Source organism: Vicugna pacos, unplaced genomic scaffold (genome assembly GCF_048564905.1).
Source record: "Vicugna pacos unplaced genomic scaffold, VicPac4 SAC-SAT, whole genome shotgun sequence".
Classification (NCBI taxonomy): Eukaryota; Metazoa; Chordata; class Mammalia; order Artiodactyla; family Camelidae; genus Vicugna; species Vicugna pacos.
In genome coordinates this window covers 42,048,070-42,057,690 of record NW_027328721.1, presented here as the reverse complement: position 1 = coordinate 42,057,690, position 9,621 = coordinate 42,048,070, and the positions used below count along the sequence as shown (strand labels likewise).

General features: G+C 55.2%; 1 non-coding gene across 1 annotated transcript; it reads left to right on the top strand.

Moving 5' to 3' along the window:
- On the top strand, positions 1 to 109 carry LOC140692284 (U6 spliceosomal RNA). The gene has a single exon (XR_012067854.1). It is a non-coding gene; the product is annotated as a U6 spliceosomal RNA (small nuclear RNA).
- Positions 110 to 9,621: the final 9,512 nt, after the last annotated feature.

Sequence of the window (9,621 nt, the reverse complement as noted above, 5' to 3'; positions counted from 1 at the left end):
GCACTTGCTGCCACAGGACATAGACTAACATGGGAACCATCCAGAGAAGATCAGCACGGCCCCTGAACGTGGACGACACACGCCCATGCGTGAAGCGTTCCATAGTTTTAGTGAAGTCAGTCACCCAGGGAAAGACAGATATCCTATGCCATCACTTCTAGGTGGGATCTGAAAGTAAGTCAAGACACCCATCCATACATAAATAACTCCATTTTAAAAAGACTCCAAGGAACCTATTTACAAAACAGAAACAGACTGGACTCGCAGACATGGAAAAGAAACCGATGGTTAACACAGGGGACAGGGTAGGGTGGAGGAACGGGGTAAGGCGGAGGGATAAATCAGGAGTTTGGGATTAGCAGATATAAACCACCCTATACAAACTAGGTACACAAGTAGGTCCTACTGTCTAGCACAGGGAACTATGTTCAATAGCTTGTAATAACCTATCCTGAAAAAGTATACGTGTGTGTGTGTGTGTGTGTGTGTGTGTGTGTGTGTGTGTGTGTGTGTGTGAATAAGTGAATCACTATGCCGTACGTCATAAATGAACACAACATTGTAAGTCAACTATACTTCCATTGACAGAGAGTTCCTACAATAAGCAGGCAGACAGACCGACAGACCGTCAGACAGACAGACAGGCAGGCAGACAGACAGACACACACACACACACACACACACACACTGTCTGTCTGTCTGTCTGTCTGTCTGTCTCTCTCTCTCTCTCTCTCTCTCTCTCTCTTTCTCTGTCTGTCTGTCTATCTGTCTGTCTCTCTTCTAAGGGTGGAGAAGAGTTTGCTGAGCTATTTCGGGGGCCCTCTCATCCTAGTTCCTATCTCCAAGTTGGTTCAAAGTCCAAAAGGCCGTCAAGCACTTAGTCAGATAGGTCCCTCGAAGAATACCTCCCACATCACGATGACAGACTTCTTAGGCCAGCCGAGAAGGTCCTTCAGTTCTGTGCCCATCTTGGCTCTAAGTTGATGTCAGTCCTCCAGGATCCAAGAAAGCCACGTTGGAAAACAAGTGGTGATTTTGATGGGACAGAAGATCAGTCATTTGGGGGGCGAAGGGTGGGGTAGGGAGAGATACCAGCCTGTCTGTCTGTCTGTTTTCATCCAGTGTGGGAGCCTTCCCAAAGAGATAACTCGAGAAGAGAGAAACGGGGAGTTGACAAAGAACACGTGCGGTGGCGTGCCCTCCCCCCACCCCAGGAGAAGGCCAAGCCAGAAGTCCCTCCGGATGGCGGGCTCTGGACTCCGGCTTCCAGGGGAAGCGATATTTTTTCCTCCCCATTTCAGGCCCGGAAGAAGAGGGAGAGGCAGAGTGTCCTTCTCGGGCATCCGTTGTTTCTGAAGCACGCTTGTTGCCGAAAGATCGGCCCCCGTCCCCGATGAGCCCAAGAATCCAGAGACAAGGTCTTGGAGCTTAGAAGAAAAGAGGTCATTTTATCGCTCTGCCGGGCAAAGGGGATTCACAGCAGGCTAGCGTCTTCAAAACTGTGTACCCACCTTGGGGATGGAGTGGGTGGGGTGGTTCTAGAGCCATAGCTCAAACAATCAAGCATCGATCACCATCCACAGAATCGTTTTCTCATCAGAAGACTCAGCATGGTGTCACGATGCCTCCCAGGTGACCCATTCTATAGAGGCTGGCGGTTAGATCTCATTATCTCATAAGCACTCAAGGTGTGGCCTTCTTGGTCACTCAGGCTATTTTGTCAGGTCAGTAGTCCCGTGACCGACCTTCTCCTCGGAGAAGGACTCAGAGACCCAGCACGATGATGACTTGCAATGACTGAAATACAGTAGAAACAGTAAGATCGATAGCTTCCAGTTTCAACAACGGGCCTGGAACCGTGAGCAGCAACCGGTCAGTCAGAAGAGTCGACCGTTTTAAGGGCGAGCATAAGAAACCGAATGACACCCCCCCCCAAGCAAATGAATGAATGAATGAATGACCTAATGATCCTCCCCTCCTCTCCCCCCCCCCCCCGCCCAAAAACGAAGCAATCCGTTAGCCTAATTCCGGCCATTTTATTCATCCTCCTTCACCCTGAAGCCCCAGTCAGCCACGTGCCACAGTGGTCTGTTTTCCGGTTTCCTCCACCACCCCAACCCCCACCAACGACCACCCCGCCAACATCCCCCCATGCCCAACCACCGCCCCAAGCGCGGGACTGGACGGGGGTGCTGGGGGCTGAGGGGGCGGCGATGGCGGCTTGAGGTGAGGGTGGGGAGTGTTCCGCCCAGATCGTATAGGAAGCTCAAACACAGCTGCAGTACGAGACGAGATGGTAGATTTCTGTGAGTCCTCCCTCCTCTTAAAATCCTTCCTAAGGAGGAGACAGACAGAAAGAGAAACATCACCCTCACTCCCAACGCCTCCTGTGCCCTCGTTGCACCCCAAAACAACAACAAGAAAAACAAAAACAAACACAACCACAAATAACTCGCTATCCCTGGGGAAGAAGGTTTCGATGGCATGGGGATATCATTCTAAACTTCATTCCCTCTTCATCACATTTCATGGAAACCGATTGCAATCTATGAGGCCCTGTGAAGGTAGGGGTTGGGGGGTAGGGAGGAGGGAGGGAAGGGAAGGGGGGAGAGAGAGAGAGAGAGAGAGAGAGAGAGAGAGAGAGAGAGAGAGCGCAGAGGAGAGGAGGGATAAAAGGGGAGAGGACAGGAAAGGAGAGGAGGGAAAAGAGGGGAGGGAAGGGGAAGCGAGAGGAGGCGAGGGGAGAGGAGAGGAGTGGAGGAGAGGGGAGAAGAGAGGAGCGGAGGGGTGAGGGGGGAAGGGAGGGGAGAACAGGGAAGAGGAGAGGAGGGGAGAGGAGAGGAAAGAGAGACAAGGGAGACAGACAGAAAGGCACACACACACACACACACACACACACACACACACAGAATAGCGAAATGGAGAGAGAGACAGAGAGAGACAGACAGACAGACAGACACGGATCTAGGTCCGGGAGACTACACATGGGTATTCTTCTGAGTGATTTTATGTGTTTTCTCAATCGCCACCTATGGAGATAAAAGTCGCTCCCATAAGATGAAGGGAGTCCTTCTGCCACCGCCCCCCGGCCCCGCCCTCCAGCACCGCTTGTGTTTGTCAGGGATTCCAAGCCAAAGCACGTGGAGGAGTGGGAGAGCTTCCTGGCGGCCCAAGGGGGAGGAAAGTCCGGCAGCATGAGAGAGGTAGTTGGCACGGGGAAGCTGGAGGCAGGCTGACGAGAAGATGGGTGAGGGGGCAGGGAGGAGGGTTTCCCAAGTTGGAGAGCCAAGACGAGGGAGGGGAGCCGTCGGTGGTCGCGTTCTGACCCCGACCCCGACCCAGACTGGAGCGGATCCCTGAAAGGAGGCGGTTCGGGCTCTCCTGCCGAGAACGCCCCTCTCTTCCTCTTTGTGCAGAAACACCTTCCGCGGACCGAGAAAGTCTATCCCGAGACCCTCGTCGGAAGAGTCCTTTCCAGACCCATCACGATCCTCCTGGGCCAAGGGGTCCAGGGGATGGGGCGGGGCCTCCATTCGATCCGTCTTCCGTCCGTCCATCCATCCGCAAGATCTTGAATATCCATGTAGGATTCCGGATGGTAGCAGTTTTCCAGGATCCTCCAGATCCTTGTAAGACCTCTCCTGGCAGATTCGACCCCTAGGTCGTACCGCGCAGCACAGGGCACTAGATTCAGTCCCTCGGGACGAGGGTTCCTGAAAAAGACCAGGAAAAAGAAGAACACAATCACTATGGTGTGCACCAGCCAGAAACCAGCACAACCTCGTCACTCTAACAGACTTGCCAAAGGCGGGGTGGGGAGAGAAAGTCATAGGATGGCTACCATCCCTCCCACCCCCACCCCACACGCCAAGCCCCCCAGCCCATCGTCATCCCTGCTCCCCCTCCTCCTCCCCCTCCCCTCCATCGACGCCCGCCTCCCGCTTGTACCCCACTCCTCCGAACCCAGCACCACCCACCTCGGCCTGGACGTGCTCGGCTCGGCTCGGCTCGGCTCGGCCCGGCCCGGCCCGGCCCGGCCCGGCCGTCCGGCCGACTTCTTCGCAGTGTCTAAAATAGCGCCCGGCCGACAGGCAGGTGGCACACGGCACCCGGCAGGGGAGCGAGCGGGACGGTTCGGGATCTCTGGGCGGCGGGGACACGCGGCCGGACAACCAGGAGCACGGACGGCCTGGCGTGCGTTTCTCCGCTCGGGGGGCCTCGACCAGGGACTGTGGTACGGGGAACGGGGACACACACACACACACACACACACACACACACACACACACACACACACACACCCACCCCTTCACCCCCACCCCCACCCCCACCTCCACCTCTGACAGCTTTCATTTGTTTTCGGCCGACCGTCCCTCGATGAGGTACAAGTGCCGGGGCTGGGGCTGGGGCTGGGGCTGGGGGGGTGGAGTTCCTCCCTCCACAACGACCCCACACGGGCTCTGTTCCAGTCACCCGAGTCCTCTTCCAAGTGAGACCACAGGCCTCCATCACCCGGCGTGAGCACTCGGGGGAAAAAGTCACCATCCTCATCGCTCCGCTCCACCTCTACACGTGAAGAACAGTTCCCAGCCCACGCCACTCAACCCCACCCCACGCCCCGATGCCACCCACCGCAGTGGAGAGAAACGAGACGAATCCACAGACGTCCATCCATCCGATGAAGAAACGGACGGCCCCATTCCAAGGAAGCATAGATATCTAGTCAGGAGATTCATCGAGTACTATGGAGGCGGTGGGAAAGGGGGGGGGGGTGTTGCGGTGGGGAGGGCCTAGAGATCCAGCAGTACAGCCCGTGCTTAGCATGCAAAAAATAAAGGCCCAGGGTTCAATCCCCAGCACCTACTCTTCAAAAATAACCCGCGGAGAAGCAAGACGGCGGAGTAGAAGGACACTGGTAGCTCACCCTCTCCCACAAATACACCAAAACTCACATCGACGGACCCACTTGGCCAATCAGAGCACCTGCGGAACTCCGACAGAACACCGCCCTCTTCGAAAGACAAAGACGCCCAAAATCTGGTAGGAGAAAAGGAGAAAAGAAAGAGTAAAAAGCAAAACAGTGCGGGAGGGACCGGTCCCGCGGGGAGGGAGCGGCAGAGGAGGAATAGGGCTCGTTCGCCAAAACTGCCCCTCTCCAACGGAGAGGCCGACGGGACGGAGGGGGCGCCCCCGAGCCTCAGATCTACCCAGAGCACCCCTTGACCGACCGACCCAAGTGAAACGGGCACAGAGGGTCCCCGCGACACCCAGCCCGAGTCGCAGGCCGGCAGCCAGGGGCCGGGACAGGCCGCACGAGCCGGGCGGAGGACCGGGGCGGCGGCCGGGAGGGGATACAGAGCAGAACAACCCGCCCCCCCCATACATGACGGGAAAAGAAAGGCAAAGCAACACGGCCGGTGTGCCCTGGGGGGAGGGGCGCCGTAGCCTCCGTCTCCTCAGATCCGCGGCGCCATCACCGGCGCTTCTCGCGAGAAGAGAGGCGGGACGCAGCCACAGCCGCCATAGCCTCTGGCGTGCAGCATGCGGGCGGGGGCGGGGCCGAGACTCGAATCCGCACCCGGGGGCTCCGCAGCCTTCTAGGCAGGACTGAGATTCGTTTACAGCCCGAGGCAGATAGGATATTTCTGCCCCGGTACCTCAGAGAACTCGCGCCACCATGACTAAGAAGGAGCCGAGTTTTGGGACGCAGCTAGGGGCGGGGCGGTTCCACGGTCTTCCCCGAGCCCACCTACGGAGAGGAGCGCCGCCGACCCGAGTCGGAGCACACAGCCGCACGGAGCAGCGGAACGACCGGGGCCGGGAGAGGGCGGGCGGCCAGCCAGCCACCCTCCTTCCCGGGAGGAACGCAGCATCCGACCGCGGTGCCGGGAACACGTCCCCCCCCCCCCCTTTTTTTTTTTCCTTTTCCTTTCTCTTTTTTAATCTCTCTTCTATCGGTTTTACCTTCTGTTACCTTTTTAACCTTGACTTTTGAACAGTCGTCTACGTTGACGGTTTTAATCCCTTTTAAATGTTTCCTTGAAAATCTTTTTATTATTATTATTTTTAAACATCCACCCCCTTTCCTTTTTCTCTTCTCTTGGTTTAGATCTCCTGTTATTGATTATTTACAGGTTTCAGATATCGTTTCTCGATCTTTTTTCTCCTTTTTATTAAGGTTATTAAAAGACGTCTCAACTCGATCGCTCTTCTGCTTCCACTTACTCTTCTATTATTGATTACACAGTGTCTTCAAACCTTTTCTTTCTCCCTCCTTTTCAAATCCTGTGTTTTATCTCTTGTTAAAGTCTGTTTTATTTCCGATTACCTTTTAAAAATTTACTTTTGAAACAATTGTGTTTTATTTTCTGATCTTTTCTATTTTTTAAAGGCTTTTAGAAGACGTCTCACCTCGATCGCTCTTCTGCTTCCAATTGCTCTTCTATTATTGCTTGTACACTCTTTTCAAACCTTTTTTTCCTCCATTCTTTTAAAATCCGGCTCCCCCACCCCCCTCCCCCTCCCACCGTCTCTGTCTCTGTCTCTCTCTCTCCCCCTATCCCCCTCTCCGTCTCCCTCTATCTCCCTCTCCCTCTCCCTCCCTCCCTCCCTCTCTCTCTCTCTCTCTCTCTCTCTCTCTCTCTCTCTCTCTCTCTCTCTCTCTCCCCTCTCCCTCTCCCTCTCCCTCTCCCCCCCTTTTAAAGTTTTATTCCTGTATAGGCTTTAGATAAATACCTAAACTCCTTAAGGACCACAATAGATAACTGATACTCCTTAAGCCACAGTGCCAGAGAGATAGGAGCAGCATGAGGAAGCAGAGGAACCACTCCCAATGAAAAGAGCCAGAGAAATTCCCTGAAAGCACGATCCACAAAATAGACACGGATGGCCTGCTAGATCAAGATTTCAAAAAAGGAGAGATCCAAGTACCGAAGGAACTCCAAGTGATAGTGTTTAGATGTATACTGTACGTCAAAAACGAAATCGAAGCTCTAAAGAAGAGTCAAGGAGAACTGGTCAGCTCACTGGCTGACATGAGAAGTGGTCTAAAGGCTGTCCAAAGGAGGCTAGATCACACCGAGGAGCGAATAAGTGGCCCAGAAGACAGGACAACAGAAAGAACCCAATCAGAACAGCTGAGAGAAAAACAAATAAAGAACAACGAAAACAATCTCAGGGACCTACGGGACCATCGAAAGCGTGCCCATCTACGCACAATAGGGGTTCCAGAAGGGGAAGGGAGAAGCAAGGGGGTCGAAAAGGTATTTGAAGAAAGCATGACTGAAAATTTCCCAGCTCTAAAGAAGGAATCCGATATCCAAGTCCAGGAGGCTCAGAGGGTGCCAAACAGGGAGAACTCAAACAGACCCACACCGAGACCTATCCTAATCCAGATGGTCAGAGTCAAGGAGAAAGCAATGATCCTAAATGCCTTTAGGCAAGAGAAAAACAAAGAGTGAGTTCCAAGGGAACCCCCATAAGGCTCTCAGCGGATTTCTCTCCACAAACACGTCAGGCCAGAAGGGATTGGCAAGATCTATTGAAATTCCTGAATGAAACACAAAACAAAACAAAACAAAACAATGCAGCCTAGGATACTCTATCCAGCAAAGCTATCCTTTAGAATAGAAGGAGAGGTAAAGAACTTCACAGACAAGCAAAAGCTAAAAGAGTTTTGCAACACTCAACCCATGCGAAAAGAAACATCCACAGGTCTACTCTAAATAGAGAAGAAGCAGGACGGTACAAACATGAGACACTCATCCCCGGAAAGGTGATCACTCCCGTTCATTCCAAACAGAATAAACACAAAATTGTAAAAGAAGACATCTAAACCATCAGGAGTGACAGAGGGAAGCAAGAAAATATAGAGACTTTTATTTTTCCCCCTTCTCCTTCCTTTCTTTCTCTTTGAAACGTTTTGTTCTCGGTAGGATGGGCTTGAGATTCTATTACTATCTGTTTCGTACAAACAGTTATAGTCCTAGGTGAACAGATTTCCAAAAGAAAAACGAACGAACGAACGAACGAACGAACGAACTAACAAAACAGAAACAGACCGACAGATTACAAACTTGAGGTTGTCAGGGGTAAGGGCGGTGGGACGGGACTGGGATCTCCACATGTAGAATAGATAAACACGATGGTACCGTGGAACACGGGGAAGAAAAGTTTAAAAAAAAAAAATCAAATAAGCCAAATGACGCCTACCCGCCCGAAGAAAGAAAAGTCCATAGACACGGACGTGCATGCGTACAGACACCGCATACAGAGAGAGAGAGAGAGAGAGAGAGAGAGAGAGAGAGAGACAGACAGACAGACAGACAGACAGACAGACAGACAGACAAAGACAGACAAAGACACACATACTTAAGCCAAGCATGCAAACTAAAAATCCCTACATGACGTGAAGCAACCCAGATCATCCAATAACCAAGGACGCCCGGTCAACTAGAGATCCTTGGGGCCACAGGAGGCCAGGTAAGCCGCATAGGCACACAGAGTACAATCCCTCGGGCCACGGGCAGCTGAGAGGGCCGCGACAGCTGGTCGAACGCGTTGTGGGGGGGGGATCCACTGGGAGATCCACTCGGGCCGCCATCAGACAGAGGGCCGCGACGGCTGGTCGACCTCGTGGGCGGGGGGGGGGGGTCCACTGGGTCCGCGGCGGCTGGTCGACCTCGTGGGGGGGGGATCCACTCGGAGATCCGCTCGGGCCGCGACGAGACAGAGGGCCGCGGCGGCTGGTCGACCTCGTGGGGGGAGGGGATCCACTCGGAGATCCCCTCGGGCCGCGACGAGACAGACAGAGGGTCGCGACGGCTGGTCGACCTCGTGGGGGGGGATCCACTCAGAGATCCACTCGGGACGCGATGAGAGAGAGACACAGAGAGAGAGCCGCGACGGCTGGTCGACCTCGCGGGGGGGATCCACTCGGGGATCCCGTAAGGACACAGGGAGCGAGAGGGCGAGAGGGCGAGAGGGCGAGAGGGCGAGAGGGCGAGAGGGCCGCGACGGCTGGTCGACCTCGTGGGGGGGGGGATCCACTCGGAGATCCGCTCGGGCCGCGACGAGACAGAGGGCCGCGGCGGCTGGTCGACCTCGTGGGGGGAGGGGATCCACTCGGAGATCCCCTCGGGCCTCGGCGAGACAGACAGAGGGCCGCGGCGGCTGGTCGACCTCGTGGGGGGAGGGGATCCACTCGGAGATCCCCTCGGGCCGCGGCGAGACAGACAGAGGGCCGCGACGGCTGGTCGACCACGTGGGGGGGGATCCACTGGGGCCGCGACGGCTGGTCGACCTCGTGGGGGGAGGGGATCCACTCGGAGATCCCCTCGGGCCTCGGCGAGACAGACAGAGGGCCGCGGCGGCTGGTCGACCTCGTGGGGGGAGGGGATCCACTCGGAGATCCCCTCGGGCCGCGGCGAGACAGACAGAGGGCCGCGACGGCTGGTCGACCTCGTGGGGGGAGGGGATCCACTCAGAGATCCACTCGGGACGCGATGAGAGAGAGACACAGAGAGAGAGCCGCGACGGCTGGTCGACCTCGCGGGGGGGATCCACTCGGGGATCCCGTTAGGACACAGGGAGCGAGAGGGCGAGAGGGCGAGAGGGCGAGAG